This window comes from Tenrec ecaudatus, chromosome X, assembly GCF_050624435.1.
Source record: "Tenrec ecaudatus isolate mTenEca1 chromosome X, mTenEca1.hap1, whole genome shotgun sequence".
In the NCBI taxonomy this organism is placed as follows: domain Eukaryota; kingdom Metazoa; phylum Chordata; class Mammalia; order Afrosoricida; family Tenrecidae; genus Tenrec; species Tenrec ecaudatus.
The window spans coordinates 79,651,802-79,670,171 of NC_134548.1; the positions used below are offsets into that span (position 1 = coordinate 79,651,802).

The 18,370-nt window shown below is 40.3% G+C and overlaps 1 protein-coding gene and 1 pseudogene across 11 annotated transcripts in view; one reads left to right on the top strand and one right to left on the bottom strand.

Annotated features, from left to right (window-relative positions):
• Nucleotides 1-18,370, top strand: part of TAF1 (TATA-box binding protein associated factor 1) — a 124,418-nt gene that overhangs the window by 33,568 nt on the left and 72,480 nt on the right. The window lies entirely within an intron of this gene.
• LOC142434078 (casein kinase II subunit beta-like) lies at nt 1,764-2,536 on the bottom strand (annotated as a pseudogene).

Sequence of the window (18,370 nt, forward strand, 5' to 3'; positions counted from 1 at the left end):
CCCTCCCAAAACCTTGTTATGCCATTTCATTTTTTTCTTCTTAACTTTTGCTGGCTTTTATCTTCTACTTCCCCAAATTAATACATGTCTACCCTCTACTCTATTTCTCCATCTCTCCCTTCCCCTCCACCTTTAGTAGCCATTAAAGTCTGTTTTGGAAAGGTAACCTTTATGTTAATTTTTTTGTATTAGTGATCTCACACAATGTTTGTCCTGTTGTGTTGGCTAGCTTCACTTAGCATAATGTTCTCCAAATTCATCAATGTTATGATGTGTTTCAGTTTCAACATTATTTGTTAAAACCAAAGTTTTTCCATTCTTCCCCCATGGGCATTTTGATTGTTTCCATCTTCTTGCTGTTGTGAATAGTACTGTGATGAACATGGGTCTGTGTATATCTGTTCTTACTTTGTTCCTTGTTTCTCTAGGGCAGTGGTTTTCAACCTTCCTAATGCCACAACCCTTTAATACAGTGCATGTTGTGGTGACCCCCCAACCATAAAGTTATTTTTATTGTTACATCATAACTCTAATTTTGCTACTGTTATGAATCGGGTGACCCCTGTGAAAGAGTCGCTCCACCCCCCCCAAGGGGTCGCGACCTACAAGTTGAGAAACACTTAAGTACATTAAGTAGTAGAAAGATTGCTGGGTATTTCTATTCCCAGTTGTTTGAGGAAGTGCCATAGTGCTTTGGACAATCAATGGTTGTAAAATTTTACAGTCCACCAATGCATGAGGCTTCCAATCTGTCTGTACCCTACCCTCCACAGCATTTATTTTCTGTTCTTGTGTTTAACTTTATTATCAATGACAGTTTGAGGTAGTATCTTATCATTTTCATTTTGTTTGAATAGCTAGTGATTGCAAGCATTTTTCCCCCATGTTTGTTGGCCACCTGGGTGTCTGGTGAATTCTGTCCCTTTCCCATTTTTTTATTGACCTACTCGTCTTTCTTGTTGAGGTGTTGCAATTTTCTATAGATTTTTTAAAGAATAGTCTTGTCCAATATATCATTTTGCCAAAATTTTTCCAACTCTGTAGGTTCTCTTCTTACTCTGAGTGAAGTCTTTTGATGCACATGTGTGCCTTATATTTAGGAGATGCTATTCATCTAGTTTTACCTTCTGTTCTGTGTATGTGTGTTTCAGTGTATTTAATGGTATGTTTATGCTGTATATTTGAACTCTCAAGTTAGTCCTACTTTTTCATTGATGATCTTTATAGTTCTAAGGTTGACATTTAGGTCTTTAATCTGTATCTTGAGTTGATTTTTTTAATGCAGTTGAGGTATCGATCTTGTTTGTAGGAATTCACTTTTGCAAATATAATTTGCTGAAGATACTTTCACTGTCCATCTCATTTAATATATTTCGCCCCTTTGTGAAAAATCTGTTGTCTGTAGGTGGATAGAATATTTCTATGTTCTCTATTCTGTTCTATTGGATATTGGAATACATATGTATTATACTATTACTGAACTATTCTGACTAACATGGCTATGTAATAGGTTTTGTGTTCTAGAAGTGAGGGGGCTCGTACATTGTTCTTCTTTAGTAGTGCTTTGCTTATCCTGAGTCTTTTACCTTTTCATAAAAAATTATTGATTAGTTTTCACCCTTTCTTTAAAGAATAATGTTAGGATCTTTATCAGCATTATATGTATACATTGCTTTGGTTAATATTGACATTTTCTTTTCTTTTTTTTTTTTTTGGCCTTTCCATTTTATTTCATATTCCCGCCACCATAACGACTCTTTAATTTATACTAAAAACCATAGAGGATTCTTGAAGGGGTGGCAACAAAGGAACAGGGGTGTAAGAGACTGAAGACCAGGTGGAGAGTCAGCGAATCGTCTTGACTGGGCTCTTGAAGTTGCTGGCGGCTTGGAGCTGCAGCTGGTAGGCCATCGGGTGGATCTTGAAACCATAGAGCCTGGGTACAAACTGGTTGGCAGGCCTCTTGGGCCGGTACTCGGGGTGCACCATGAAGAGCATGTGAAGGAAGCCAGTGCCGAAGTAGGCGCCGTCCGTGTGGTGATGCCTGGATGATTTGGGCGTGTACACGTCCATGCACTTGGGGCAGTAGAGCTTCACCATGGCCTCGCCTGGGATGTCCGACAGGCCAATGGGAAGCATTGACTGGTTCTCACAGTACACACGGGGACAGTAGCCAAAGTCTCCCTGCTGGTACTTTTCCAACATCTGAGCGATGCCACGGTTGGTGAGGATGTAGCGGGCGTGGATCAATCCATACAGCATCTCTGCTGCCTGCTCGATCAGGTCACGCTGGTTGGGATTGTCTTCCAACTCTTCATCAGGCTCTAGGTCCAAGATCATGTCTAGAGCCTGTCGATAGTGGGGGCACCTGCTCATTGAGTCCTGTGAGGTTGAACTTATCTTGGATGTACTCTTATCCACTTCGCAGAAGAATTCATTGCCACGAAGCCCACAGAACCAGGAGATCCAGGACACCTCCTCTGAACTGCTCATCTTCACATCGGCTGCTGGGTGGGGGCCGGGACTGGGGCAGGGAGGGGAGTCGTGACCGAGGGGCGGCAGTGACCGCTACAACGAAGGCTGCGGACCCAACCGCGGCAAGCGAAGTGCGGTGGGTCAATATTGACATTTTCACAAGGTTAAATCATCTGTTATCATTGAAGCTGCCTCCGTTTATGTTTGTCTCTCTTAGTTTCTTGGATAATGTTTTCTAGTTTTCTTTAAGTCTTCTGTTTCTTTGGTTAGGTTTATTCCTAGGTAATTCATTATTTGGATTATTTGGGTAGCTATTTTAAATGGTATTGTTTACTTGATTTCCTTTTGAGAGCTGTCAGTGTATGGGAATCCATTTGATTTTTTTTATTCTTTAATATTTTTTACTCTAATATTTAACACATGAGTTAACCCTTAACCTACCCCTGAACGCTTAATACTTAACACATATGTTAACACTTAACACTTTACCTAACTCTGACATTAAACCTAACCCCAATCCTGACCCTAATCCTTAACTCATTTAAAATTTTTTAAAAATAAAAGATCATTTTATTGGGGGATCTTACAGCTTTTATAACAATCAATTGTATCAAGCATATTTGTACATATGTTGCCATAATTATTTTTTAAACATTTCTATTGAGCCCTTGGTATCAGCTCCTCCTTTTTTTCCTCCCTCCTCCTCCCACCCTGGTGACACCTTGATAAATTATAAATTATTGTTTTCATATCTTACACTGCTGTCTTCCTTCCCCCACAGTTTCTATTGTTTGTTCCCGTGGACAGGTGTGTGTGTGGTTATGTGACAATCTTTATGATCAGTTCCCCTTTACTCACCTCTCCTCCCCATCTTCCCCGTCCCTTGCGGGTATTGCTATTCCCATCTCTTCCTGGATTTGGTGTGTCCTGAGCTCTTATCTCTTATCTGTACCTGTGCACATGCTCCTGCAATGAAAGGCAAGACTGGGCTCATGATAGTGGGACATGAGGAAGCCTCAGAGAATCCATTTGATTTTCATATCTTATTCTTATACCCTGCCATTACAGTTTAGTCTCCTATTGCCAACAAGTTTCTTGTCAAGTCTTTGGGGTTTCTTGTCTATAGAATGATATCTGCAAAAAGAAGTGTTTTTCTAAGACTTTCAGAACAAAAGTAAAGAGGGGTGATAAAGGGCATTTGTGTGGTTCCTATTCTTAAGGGGAATGCTTTCAGTTTTCTCCCCACTGGAGTGTGGTTTTGCATATGTGCCCCGTATTACCTTGAAGAATCTCCCTTCTAATACATACTTTCTTTTAAAAAATTATTTTATTGGGGCTCATACAGCTCTTAATCACAATATTTACATGCGTCCATTGTGTCAAGCACGTTTTTATATTTGTTGCCATCATTTTCAAAACATTTTCTTTCTACTTGAGCCCTTGGTATCAGCTCCTTATTTTCCCCCACCCTCTCTCCCTCATGAACCCTTGATAATTTATAAATTATTATTATTTTCTCATGTCTTACTGTGATATCTCCCTTCACTCACTTTTCTGTTACTCATCCCTGCGGGAGGGGATTATATTATAGATGATTGTGATCGGTTCCCTCCCTCTCCCCTTCTGTTATTGCTACTCTCATTATTGGTCCTGAGGAGTTTATCTGCACTGCTTTCCCTGGGGTTCCAGCTCTTATCTGTACCCATGTATATGCTCTAGTCTAGCCAGATTTGTTAGGTTGAATTGGGGGTCTTGATAGTGGGGGGAGGAAACATTAAGAAAGTAGAGGGAAGTTATATGTTTCATCGGTGCTATACTGGACCCTGACCGGCTCATCTCTTGTTGTGACCCTTCTGTCGGGGATGTCCAATTGTATACATGTGGGCTTTGGGTCTCCACTCGACACTCCCCCTCATTCACATTGATAGGGTTTTTGTTCTGGGTCTTTAGTGCCTGATAACTTATACCATCGATACCCCATGATCGCACAGGCAGGTGTACTTCTTTCATGTGGGCTTTGTTGCTTCTTAGATAGATGGCCTCTTGTTTATCTTCAAGCCTTTAAGACCCCAGATGCTATATCTTTTAATGGCTGGGCATCATCAACTTTCTTCACCATATTTGCTTATGCACCTGCTTTTGTCTTCAGCGATGGTGTTCGGAAGGTAAGCATCACAGAATGGCAGGTTATTAGAACAAAGTGTTCTTGCACTGAGGGAGTACTTGAGTAGGGGCACAGTATCTGTCTGTTACCTTAATACTAAACCTATACATCTGTGCACATTGATTTATTTCCACATCCTCATATATAAATATGTTTACATGTGTATATTTAGACCTCAATAAGTGCCCTTTGCCCTCCTAGTTCTTTCCTCTCATCCCACTATCACGTTCAGCTTTCATTTGGGTTTCAGTAATTCTTCTCAGTTATATTGCCCTTGATCAATCCCTACCAGGCCTCCTACACCTTCCTTGCTATCCATTTTAGATCACTTGTTGTCCCTGGGTTTGTTAACACCCACTTCCTTTCCCCTGCCTCCCCCTCTCCCATGTCTCCCTGGAACCATCAGTCCAGTTGTTTTCTCCTCCAAATTTTTTATCCCTCCTATGTTATCAATGTAGACCTGCAGAGGTAATATGCACACGAAAACAAGACTGCAAAACAAAGCAACAAAAGAAAACAACAAAAAACAATAAGCCTGTAAATAGTTCCAGGTCTGTTTATTGACCTTTAGGAGTATTTTCCTGTGGATTCTAATTGGGTGCCACAACCTGGCCCCAGTATTCCTGGGAACTTCATTGCTTTGCTCCCCTTGCTGCTCTCTTGCACCCTCTCTTGCACGCCTTGGTGTGGTTGGGTCCGATTGGGCACAATTCCCGCACTTTGCCTCCAGTGTTCTTCTTAGCCCTATGGGTGTATGTCTCGTGGTGGGGCTGGCCCTATGGTCCTCTCTCAGCAGGAATGTCATCCTCTGGTCTTGGTGGGCCAGGATGTATTCCACTGTCTCTCCTTCCCTCTTCATTTGCTTCTGTGTACGCTGATCAGACGTGCCCCTTTCCCTGAACTGTAGCTTCAGTTCTGTCCTCTGAAATGAATTCTTCTGGGGAAAGGTGATGGGGTGTTCACATAATTGGTGTTAGGGCCAGCCATGCTCATTTCATTTCTTATCTGTGCTATTTGTATCTTTTCCTTTAAGTTTGCCAGTAGTTTATCAATTTTGGTAATCATTTTGTTTCATAATTTTCTGTTTTCCGATTAGTTTATTTCTGCTTTATTGATGATAATAGATAATGAGAGTAGTCTTTATTTCTTTTCTGGTAGCTGACAGTTTACTTTGCTGCTCTTGTTTTAATTGTTATAGATGGTGGGTTAAGGTGTTGATTTTCGTTATTTGATGTGTGTGTTTATTGCTATAAATTGCCCTCTAAGTACTGCTTTTGCTGTGTCCCAATGGGTTTGTTATATTTTCATTCTAGTTTGTTTCAAAGAATTCAAAGTTTTCATTCCTTATTTTTTCAATTACCCCATAGTTTTTAAGTCAGGTGTTCAGTTTCCATGTATTTGATTTTCTTTCTTTTGTCCTTTTATTGTTTTTTTAATCATTTTATTGGGGACTCTTACACCTCTTATCACAATCCATCCATTGTGTCAAGCACATTTGTACATATGTTGCCATCAGTTTCAAAACCTTTTCTTTCTACTTGAGCCCGTGGTATCAGCTCCTCTTTTTTTTTCCTCTCCTACCCTCCCACTCCCACTAACCCTTGATAAATTATAAATTACTTTTTCCTGTCTTGTTGCTGTGTATTATTGATTTTTAATTTTATGTTAAGATCTGAGAAAATAATAGCTCACTTTTTAAAATTTAATAAGATTTGCTTTTGTGGTCTAATGTATGATCTTCTTTGAAGTATGTTCCTTTAATTATTATTATTATTTTTTTTGGTCTTTACTAAGATTTTTTTCTAGTTGTCTTTCCTCAAGAGTGCTATATTGAAATATCTTAATGTTACTGTAGTATTGCCTGTTTCTATCTTCACCCCTACAATAATTTGATTAATTTACTTTGAGGGTCTTCAGTTGGATACACACATTTGTAGTGTTTGTTTTCATGTTCATTCGTCTGTCCCTTATGTAATGACGTTCTTTGCCTCTCATGTTAGATTTTGTCTTGAAATCTATTTGACAAAAGATTAATATTGCCACTTTGGTGTTTTGGATTTTATTTTTTATTGCTACTAGCTTGATGAAGGAGCCTAGTGGTGTAGTGGGTTATGATGTTGCACCACTAACTACAAGGTTAGCAGTTCAAAAACACTAGCTGCATTGTGGGAGAAAGATGAGGCTTCCTACTCCCATAAAATCTATGGTCTCAGAAACCCACATGAGCACTTCTACTCTGTCCTGTAGGGTCGCTCTGAGTCAGAATCAACTTGATGGAGACGAATTAGGGTTGGGTTTTATTTGCTTGAGTCTCCTCTCCCTCTCCTCTATCCTTTGGGTTTTTTTTTAAGTCTCTTTTTGTCATTCTTTCTGAAGTGTATCTCTGTCTCAACTGTTGAGTTTAATCTGTTCCTATTCAGCAACCTTTTTTTTCACCTCAAGAGGAGCTACACACTAACCAATGTTATTAGCTCTCCATCCCCCCCCCCGAATGAATTTTTTATAAAAATGAATTTATTGATGTCATTTTATGTTCTTTTGTGGTGTTAGTCGTGTCTTTGTTACTTGTAAATTTCTATGCTAAGTTTCTTTTGTTTGTATTTTATTTTTCCTTTTTTTTTACTGTTTACTAGATCTTTGTGATTTTCTTCTTTTTTATTTGATGTGGTTTATCCATTTTCTTTGAGACTAATGTTATTGAAGCCAAGTATGTTCTCTCTTTAGAACTACTTAACTTTCTCTACGAACCTTTTCCTCTGTACTATCCTCTCTTAATTTATTTGTAATTATTTTCATTGTGGAATAATATCTCCGACTCCCTATTTTTGTAAGTTAGTTTTATTTTGGGTACAGCTCTAAGTGTTTTGATTCTGAGTGGTGCTATCTCAGGTTGATGTCTGCTGCTCTTGTTGGTTTTCTTTTATTGTTACATCATTTTATTGGGTACTCTTACAGCTTTCATCGTAATACATACATAAATACATAAATGTGTCGAGCACGTGTACATATGTTGCCATCATTTTCAAAGCATTTTTTTCTACTTGAGCCCTTGATAGCAGCTACTCATTTTTCTCTCCCTCCTTCACCCTCCCTGCCACATGAACCCTTGATAAATTATAAATTATTATTTTCATGTCTTACATTGCCCAATGTCTCACTTCACCCACTTTTCTGTTGTTTGTCCCTTTGGCGGGAGGTGTTATATGTCGATCATTGTGATCCATTCCCACTTTCTTCCCCCCCCTCCCCTTCCCATGGTATATCTATTTCATTATTGGTCCTGAGTGGGTTATCTGTCCTGGATTCCCTGTGTTGTGGGCTTTTATCTGTACCACCGTACATGCTCTGGTCGGGCCAGATTTCTAAGGTAGAATTAGGGTTTTGATAGTTGGAGGGGAGGGAAGCATTAAAGAATTAGAGGAAAGTTGTATGTTTCATCGGTGATATCCTGCCACCCTGACTGGCTCATCTATTCCTTGTGACCCTTCTGTAAGGGGGTGTCCAATTGTCTACAGATGGGCTTTGGGTCTCCACTCCATACTCCCCCCTCATTCACATTAATATGAATTTTTCTTCTGTGTCTTTGATGCATAATACCTGATCCCATCAACATCTCATGATGACACCGGCAGGTGTGCTTCTTTCATGTGGGCTTTGTTGCTTCTCTCCATTATCTTTTCATTCCATTTTATTTCCACAAACTTTTTGAAGACCTCTCATATATATGGCTATATATAGCTAAAATTTAGATACATATTGCAAATTATTAGTAAGCATGAAGTTCTGAGATACTAAAAGATACTGAATAATTTTGGGAAAGTTTGTATGCTAGTTACTTAAACTGGTGTCACCTTGAGATTAAGAGTCAAGTCTAGCTTGTTATCAGGTCACAGTTTGAGGACCTCATTTGGAGGCATGATAGATATAGATATAAATAGCTCACTGGAGGCCAGACAGACACTCTCTTTGCCTTGGCTTCCTCTTGACAAGACACATGGAGCTATGCTGATGTAACCAGAACCCTGGAGCTGGAGGAGCCCTGTGGAGATCCTTGCTAGTGCTGAGATACTTCTACCACCACTGGATCCACCAGACTTTACATGCACTAGCCTGTTATCTTCCATTGCATGTGTTGTGTGAGTCTGAAGTGGAAAATTAAAGACTGGCCTAATATCAGACTTTTGAACTTGATCTGGACTGGGTTGGGATGTAGTCTCAATATACAATTGCTCTTTTATATAAAGCTCTTTTTTTAAATCACTTTTTTGGGGGCTCGTATAGCTCTTACCACAATCCACAAATACATCCATTGTGTCAAGCACATTTGTACATGTGTTGCCATCATCATTCTCAAAACATTTGCTTTCTACACGAACCCCTGGTATCAGCTCCTCATTTTTCCCCTCCATCCCTGGGCCCCCTCCCTCACGAACCCTTGATAATTTATAAATTATTATTTTCTCATGTCTTACACTGTCTTCACCCACTTTTCTGTTGTCCTTCCCCGAAGGGGAGGATTATATGCAGATCCTTGTGATCAGTTCCCCCTTTCTACTCCACCTACCCCTTACCCTCCTTGTGTCACTACTCTCATTACTGGTCCTGAGGGGTATCTCTGTCCTAGGTTCCCTGTGTTTCCAGTTCTTATCTGTACCAGTGTACATCCTCTGATCTAGCCGGATTTGTAAGGTAGAAGTGAGATCATGTTCGTGGGTGGGAGGAAGCATTTAGGAACTAGAGGAAAGTTGTACAATGCAACTTGACTGGCTCATCTCCTCCACACAACCCTTCCTACAGAGGACTTTGGGTCCCCACTCTGCATTCCCCCTCATTCACAACAATATGATTTTTTGTTTTTGTATACCTCATACCTGATCCCATCGACACCTCATGATCACACAGACTGGTGTGCTTTTTTCATCTGGGCTTTGTTGCTTCTCAGCTAGATGTATGCTTGTTTATCTCTTTTTTGGTTTTCTGTCCAAATATTTTTAGTCTTATTTTTACAAATTCATTAAATTTCTGCTTATCTGGAAAAGACCTTTTATGTATCCTTATATTTGAGAGAGAATTGTGCTGGATATAACATTCTTGGTTCACATTTTTTCCCTTCAATTTAAATATGTGTTAGTCTGGGTTGACTAGAGAAACAGATCCAGAGACACTCAAGTATATAAGAAAGAACTTTCTAGATCAAGTCCACAGGTCCAATATTAGCCTGTGTAAATTCCTGTTAAGATTCACACAACACATGCAATGATGCGGAATGCAGGAAGATCACTGGCTAGTGGCTGAAAAGTCTTGTGGATCCAGTGGCGATGGAAGCATATCAGTGCTGGTGTGGGTCACCATGTGGCTCCTCCAGCTCCAGGGTCCTGACTTCATCAGTGTAGTTCCATGAGGCTTGTCAAAAGGAGTGTCTCATAGGAAGAGTGTGTATCTGTCTTCCACTGAACTAGTTATCTCTGTCACACCTCCAAATAAGGTCATCAGGCTGCAACCTGATGGCCAGGCTAGACTCCACCCCTCCCTCAAGTTGGACAGTAGATTATGTAACTGCCACAATATGTCATTCATACTGCCTTATTGTCTGCATTATTTCTGTTGAGAAATACAAGCTCATTCTTAATTGTTTCCCCTGTGTAGTTAACCATTCTTTTTTCTTTTCTTTTTTAGAAAAAGCCTTTGTGTTCTGAATTAGGAGATGGGTTACAAGAAAATTATAGTTTTACGTTCTAACAATCATACACACTTTTAAGTTGCAATCCCCTCAATGTACCATTGCTCATCCCACTTTCTCCTTGTTTCATGTTTCCATTCCTCCTTCACTCCTAGCCCTCTGAACTTTGTCCTTGGGTAAGTGCTGTCCTTTTGATCTTAAATCATTGGTTATTTCTAATTCATAGGTGAGTTCAGTTTTAGACTGAAGGCTAAAGGTCATAGGCTTGGGGGGTCCCACCTGTCTGTTCAATCAGTAATCATGGTCTCTTTTATGATTCTGAGTTCTGCTCCCCATTTTCTCCCACTGTATGCAGGATCTTATGTGATCCTATAGAAACAATTGGTAATGGTAGCTGGGCACCATCTAATTCTGCTGGTCTCAGAGTTGTGGGAAGTGGAGTTTGTGTGATCCACTAGTGCATTGGACTAATCGTTTTGTAAACTTTTAGAAATCATTTTATTCGGGGCTCCTACATCTCATCACAATCCTTACATCCATGCATTGTGTCAAGCATATTTGTTTTCATCAACATCATCATTCTCAAAACATTTGCTTTCTGCCTGAGCCGTTGGTATCAGTTCATTTTCCCCCTCCCTCCCCAGTCTCCCCTCCCTCATGAACCCTTGATAATTCATAAATTATTATTTTCTTATATCTTACACTGTGCGCCATCTCCCTTCAACCACTTCTGTCCATCTCCCAGGGAGGAGGTTATATGTAGATCCTTGTAATCGGTTCCCCCTATCCTCCCCAACCTCCCAGTTTTGCCACTCTCAGCACTGGTCGTGAAGGGATCATCTGTCTTGGATTCCCTGTGTTTCCAATTCCTATCTTTACCAGTGTACATCCTCTGGTCTAGCCAAACTTACAAGGGAGAATTCGCATCATGATAGTAGGGGAGGATTTCCAGTGGCCTGCAAATGGGCTTTGGGTCTCACTCCTCCCCTCATTCACTATGGTAAAATTTTTGTTCTGATGATGCCTAATACCTGATGCCTTCGACACCTCGTGATCACACAGGCTGGTGTGCTTCTTCCATGTGGGCTTTGTTGCTTCTGAGCTAGATGGCCCCTTGTTTACCTTCAAGCCTTTAACACCCCAGATGCTATTATCTTTTGATAGCCAGGCTCCATCAGCTTTCTTCACCACATTTGCTTATGTACCCGCTTTGTCTTCAGCAATCTTGTCGGGAAGGTGATCGTCATGGAATGCTAGTTTAATATAACAGCATTCTTGCATTGAGGGAGTACTTGAGTGGAGGCCCAATGTCCATCTGCTACCTTAATACTGAACCTATAAAAATATGCACATACATCTATTTCCCCATCCTCATATATAAATATATTTACATATGTACATGCTCCCAATTAGACCTCTAGAAATTACTTTTGCCTCCTAGTTCTTTCCTCTACTTCCTTTCACTGTCCTCTTGTCCCATTATCATGTTCAGCCTTCATTTGGGTTGCAGTAATTACTCTCAGTTACAGTACCTTTGGTCACACCCTACCAGGCGTCCTATACCCTCCTCACCACCGATTTGGATCACTTGTTGTTCCCTTGTCCCTGGGTTTGTTAACATCGCTTCCTTTCCCCCACCTTGCTCTCTCCCATGTACCCCCGGAATCGTTGGTCTCATTGTTTTCTCCTCCAGGTTTTTCATCCAGCCTATTTTATTTAGACAGACCTGCGGAGATAATAACATGCACAAGAACAAGACAGAGCAAAACAAAGCAACCGAAGAAAACAAAACACCACCAACAAGTCAATGACCAAAAAAACCCCAACAAGAACAAAAAAAGAAAAGCCTGTAGTTAGTTCAAGGACTGTTTGTTGGCCTGTAGGAGTGTTTTCTGGTCGAGTGTGATGGGGTGCCAAGCCCTGTCCCCAAAGTGTATTTTTAGTATTCCCTGGGGACTTAATGATTCTTTTTCACACCCAAACTGCTGTAAGGATTCTTTCCTTGTCCTTGATATTGAAAATTTTGACTATGGTATTTCATGGTGATTTTCTTTGGGGGTCTATGTTATCTGGGGTTCTCTCTGATTTTCTTTGGATTTCTCTTTTTTATTATTTAGCATTTCTCTAAAAATTTAATCAAATTTGGCTAAGCATTTCTTTCCTTATCTCTCCATAAGCAGATTAATTTGTTTACTCTCTAGGGTGGTGGCAGGCTCAGTGGTTTCATGTTCACCTCAAGCTTAGCAGTTAAATCCATGAGCTGATCATCAGATAAAGTTGAGGCTTTTTGGTCAAGGAGAATTACAGTTTAGGAAACCCACAGGCTCGTTGTGTGGCAGTGAGTTTGTGTTTTTGTCTTCCTGCTATACTTGTGTCCTCTGTACCTAGTGAAAAGCTCTCCTCTGAATTGCCTCAGAGAGCTTGGGCCGAGTATTCTCATTTTATCCCTTTTACCTCATTTGTCTAAAATCTGGATTGAAAGATACAGATTTTGTTTTCCAGATATCTAAATCACTCTCATTTAAAGGCATCACAGTATCATGAACTTTGCTCCCTTGGCATTTAGAAGGTGTCTTTGGATCGATTGCTCTTCTCATAGATTGCTATAGAGTAATTTGTCTTCAAGCTCACTAATTTGGTCTTCCATTGCTTCAATTTTACTGCTTTGCTCTTTCAAAGTGTTGTCTAATTCTAATATTACTCCTTTTATTGGGGGCTCATACAACTTAATTCTAGTATCTTAGTATTAATCTTCTGGACTTCTAGTTGAAGTTCTTTCATCTTTCATTTTGTCACATTACTCTTGTATTTGACCTCTTCTGTAGTTATTCCCCCCCACCATAATGTTCGAAATTTTTTCTTTATTCATAAAAGTATCTGGGAATTTTTCATTCAAATTTCTATTCAATTAGTTCCGATGGCCTTTCTTCTTCAGATCTTTTGGCTCTACGTATTGTTCATTTGTTTGTGCCATTTTTTCTAAATGTGAACTGAGATACTGTCTATTGTTTCTGAGATTGTGATGTAACAGTTGGAGGTGGGACGATGCCTGGATCATGTGAGCACACTTGATTCTGTCAGATGGTGTACGAAAGGAATGATAAAAACAAAATAGAAGAAAACAGTAATAATTAAGATTTTTTAAATTTTTAAACAATTACACAATCTCCCCGTGTACACACACACACAAACACCCAGGCATTCACACTCAGTATATCCATGCTAGAACCAGCAGCTGCTTTCTCTTTTTCAGTTACTAGTGTGTGGTTCAGTCCAGGGTGCAGAGAGTGGAGTTTAGTCACAGATGTGTGAGTGTAAGCTCTCAACTTTTCTGGTCAATGAGGTGGTCGGGAATTTCTCTTTTTGTCAAAGGCCATAAAAGAAGGGGAAAATAATCTAGGAAATTTTAAAAAATGAGAACTGGTTGCTACTTTCTTCAAGGTCCCAGACTTTAGTCTGACTTCTGTAGTCATTGGGGGGGGTGTATGTATTAGGGTTGGGTTTCCCCCCTACCCCACCCTGTTGTGGCTAATGCTTTATTAATATAAAAGATACAGGACAAAACAGTAACAGAGAGCTCTACCGTGCACTGCTTCTTTCTGGCCTAGGGCAGATCAGATAGGAGAGTCTTGTCCTAGAGTCAAGTGAGTAGTCCCAGTCTTTGCCTGTCAGAGTGAACCAGTGTTTTTCTCTTAATCAGCTTTCCAAGTCTTTTCTCTTGTATATAGTTTTTCTGCCTGACCCACCCACTTTTCAGGCTGCACTCTCAGCTCCCTATATGCAAAAAGAGAGGCACAGCTTGCCACTGGGGGCATTGGAATTGGTACAGTCATTGCTCCATTCACCCGGGAGGTGTGGGGACCCAGGGAGTGCATGTTTTTCTCTTCAACTGTGAACTATGGAGAGGGGTGATTCTACTTATAGTTGTCTTGGCCATCCAATTCCTTTGGTTATTGGGTACTGAAGAGTCTCCCACACTAAAAGCAAAACCCTTTGGCTCCATACCACCAGCAAACATACATTTCCCTGTCTGTTGGAAGACTGCAAGTGGATTTGCCCCTTGGTTTCCCAGGTGTATTTGACTTCCAGGTTTATCCTCCAAATGCCCTTTCTGCATATTTATTGTTGAGGATATTGTTGGGGATATAAGAGTGCTAAGACTGTTTTAAGTCACCATCTTTAGCTGGAAGTTGAGAAAACAACTTTTTTTAAAATACAGCAGACTCATGGGATTTTTGAGCAAATGAGAGAGCTCACAACATTATGTTTTTAGAGGAAAGCACATTTTAACCTCAAAACCTTGGGACAAATATTGGAAACTAGATGATAACCACAGCCATGGCTTCTGGGATTTTAAAAGTCCTAGAGTTGTTACTTTGGAGTACTGGGTCTGTTATTTAATTTGCATAGAGTTAAGAGTTGGAACAAGAACTTTCAACTTAGTAATAGTGATTAGAATTGCATTTTGATTCACTCAGCTAAGTAACACATCATTTAAGAATAGAAACTGGTTGAAAGAGGAAAATATTCAGAGGTAGGCTAAGGAGACCGGAGGAAAGTTCTAGGGAAGGAACGGAACTTAATCTTTCCTATTATGTTGTGTCACCTCAGGTTCGAGTAGTATTGACATTTTAGCAATATTAAGTCTTGTAAGATTTGAACATGATAGATCTTTCTAGTTATTTAAATGATCATTAATCTCTTTCAGCAGTGTTTATTTTTTTTCCAAAGCCATCTTATTGGGAATTAATACATATATCAATTCCATAGTTCAGTCATATCAAACAGTATGATACAATTGCTACCACAACACAATCTGTTTCAAAGTATTCTTTTCCTTCCTGAACTCCTTGACATCAGCTCCCTTTTACTCCCCCCCCCCACTACCACCCACCCCCACCCACCCCCCAAAAAACCTTATTCTACTTGCTGTCCCATGGATCCTGGGCTTTATATACTGATATATATATATATATTCAGGAGGGGGACCCCAAATGGCAACACATCTGAGATGAACCCCAATATGAACCAACCAAAAATCAAGAAAATGGTGGACATCAGATCAGGCCCAATGTGCATCAGAGGGGGAATCAACTGACAAGGTTTTAACCGTTCACGTCAGGTTTATCCTTTTGATCGTCTAGTCATTTCTCCAATGCACTATGTTTAGTAGTATTGTAAATAGAGCTGGTTCCCTAATTTCCCTTTCTGATTTCTCACAGTGGTTATATGGAAGCAATCACTAAGCTGTGCAGAAAATTTGAAAGGCAGCACCTGGACAATTTACTGGCAGACATCCAAATTTGTACCCATTCCAAAGAAAGGTGGCCCAACAAAATGCGCAAATTATAGAACAATATCTTTGATAACCAAATGCAAATAAAATTTTGCTGAAGCTCATTCAACAGTAGTTGCAGCAGGACGTGGAAAGGGATCTTCAAGAGATACAGGTCAGATTCAGAAGAGGACATGGCACAAGGGATAGCAAAGCAGAGAATACCAGAAAGATGTGGTGAACAGCAATGGAGGTCTATATTTGACTTCCTCTGTCTCCCCTATTGCCATGAGGCAGGGTTTAGACAAGCCTCTGACCTCCATCCTTCATTTCCTGTTCTGACCCCAACCATTTCTCCCACTTGATCCATGTTGGGTTCAATAATTCATTGCAGTGGCCACACTCAACTAAGACCATACTCAGAATTACGGGGTTTTATTAGCAAAGTTAATAGGTTACCACAAGTCAACATTAGCAAAGCAGTAAGCATACAGTGATTTGTGCCTTCAAAACCAGCAGCCAAGTCTCTTTTTGATTCTTAGTCTCTCAGCCCCATGGTACCCTGGCCTTTGCCCCCATGAGCCAGGAAGCCAAGCCTGTCTGTCCCTCTGTTCCACAGGTTCAGGTCAGATAAGGTTAAGGTACCCCATAATTTTGGTTCTGAGTCTCCATGACACAGTGTCATGTGTCTGGTCTTGGTTGCCTTCCCTACTTTATACAAAGAATTTGGTGGGTTTTTTTTCTCTTTTCTACTGCTTCAAAGATGGCTCTATGAGACAGCCAGGGGAGTAGTAATGAAAACTGACCAACCCTCTCTTTGTATTACACCAGCACTATTTTGCATAGTCCCACCCAATCATTTGGTGCAAGTTAACAGATTTGGGTAGGAGAGCCATATTAAGAAATTACACTCCACCATCAATGCTTACTTGTGTTTTATTGACAGTACAAAGGCTTTTGACTATGTGCATCGTAGCAAACTATGTATACCTTTGAGAAGAATAGGAATTCCAAAACACTTAATTGTACTTAATACCTTTGAGAAGAATAGGAATTCCAAAACACTTAATTGTGTGAATCTTGTACTAAGATCAAGAAGCCGTAGTGTAAACAGAAGAAGGGAATACTACATGGTTTAAGATCAGGAAAGATGTACATTAAAGTTGTATCCTCTCACTATACTCATTTGATCTGTATACTGAGTAAATAATCAGAGGCTGGACTATATGAAGAATAAAGTGGCTTCAGGATTGAAGAAAGGCTTATTAATAATCCGTGATATGTATATATCCCAACCTTATGTGCTGAAATTGAGGGGACCTTGAAGTACTTGTTGATGAAGATCTAGAATTACAGCTTTCAGTATGGATTACAACTCAAATATAAAGAAAACCAAAATCCTCATAGCAATGCAAATTGTCAAGGATTTCATCTTGCTTGAATCCACAATCAGTGCTCATGGAAGCAGCAATCAAGAGATCAAATAACATGTTGCATTAGGTAAATCTGCACTAGACCTCTTTAAAGTGTTAGAAAGCAAGGATATTACTTTGTTGACCGAGGTGCACCTGACCCAAATCCTTAATATTTTGTTGCGTTGTATGCATATGAAAATTGAGCATTGAATCAGGCAGACCAAAGAAGAATCAGTGCAGTTGAACTATGGTGTTGGCGAGAATATTGTAAGTACGTACCACCAACTGTTAAAAAAACAAACATAACTTTCTTGGAAGAAGTATGGCCAGAAAATTCTTTAAAGCAAGGATGAAGAAACTTCATCTCACATACTTTGGACATGTTCTATGGAGAGACCAGTCCCTGACGACATCATGAGTGGTAAAGTAGTGGGACCCCTGACAGGGTGAATTGCCACAGTGACTGCAACAATGGGTTCAAACTTAACAATTGTGATGATGGCACAGGATAGAGTCGTTTGTCATTCTGTTCTGTGTAAGGTCCCTATGGGTCTGGACCACCTGTGATTGCCCTTAACAATAACAACAAAATCATTAAGAGAAGTGTAGCTCATTCTAAAGAAGTCATACAAGCAGTTGGAGAATCAGATACACATTTTCATCACTTACCAACTGGTTAAGTTCTAAAGAACCAGTTTTTATGTAAAGATGGTATTATATGTAGAAGAGGCAGAGATTGCTCCTAAGCCAGGACCCTTGAAAACTGCTGTGCCCCCAGCACTACTGTGCTGTAGACCTCAAGACCCTGTTGGGCCTAGCAGCTAGAATAGAGGTCAATTGACAGCTCTGGGTCTCGGCCACTTTAGTAATATGGGGGATCCAGATATTCATGGGGGTTGTTACCCATATCATATGCAGCCGTCCTCTCAACAACCTCAGATACCTCCTGTTGCTTTACAGGCTAGCAGGACCTCACAAAGATGAGCAACTGGCTAGCTATATTTGGAATTTCAGGTCCTGGAAAATCACAACTGCTTGTAAGAGGACATCTACAGTCTGGGCCACAAAGGATAAAGGGGGTGGTTGGGTTCTGCAGCCCCCAGGGCTCTTGAATAGAAAGGAGCAACAACTTTTTCTGCCCCTATCTCATAAGTTGCTACTCACGCCTTCTTGAAAGGGCACCTTCAAATCATCTTTAGTCACCTCTTTCCAGTCAAGATCTATAACTGGTGAGAATGGGATCATAAAGAGGCCTACTAGAGAGCTGGGTGTTTTATCTACAAGTCTGACAGACATGGGCAACTTTGCAGGCTGAGAGCTGGACACGGAGCAAAATAGATGCTTTTTTCCCCCTTTGCTGT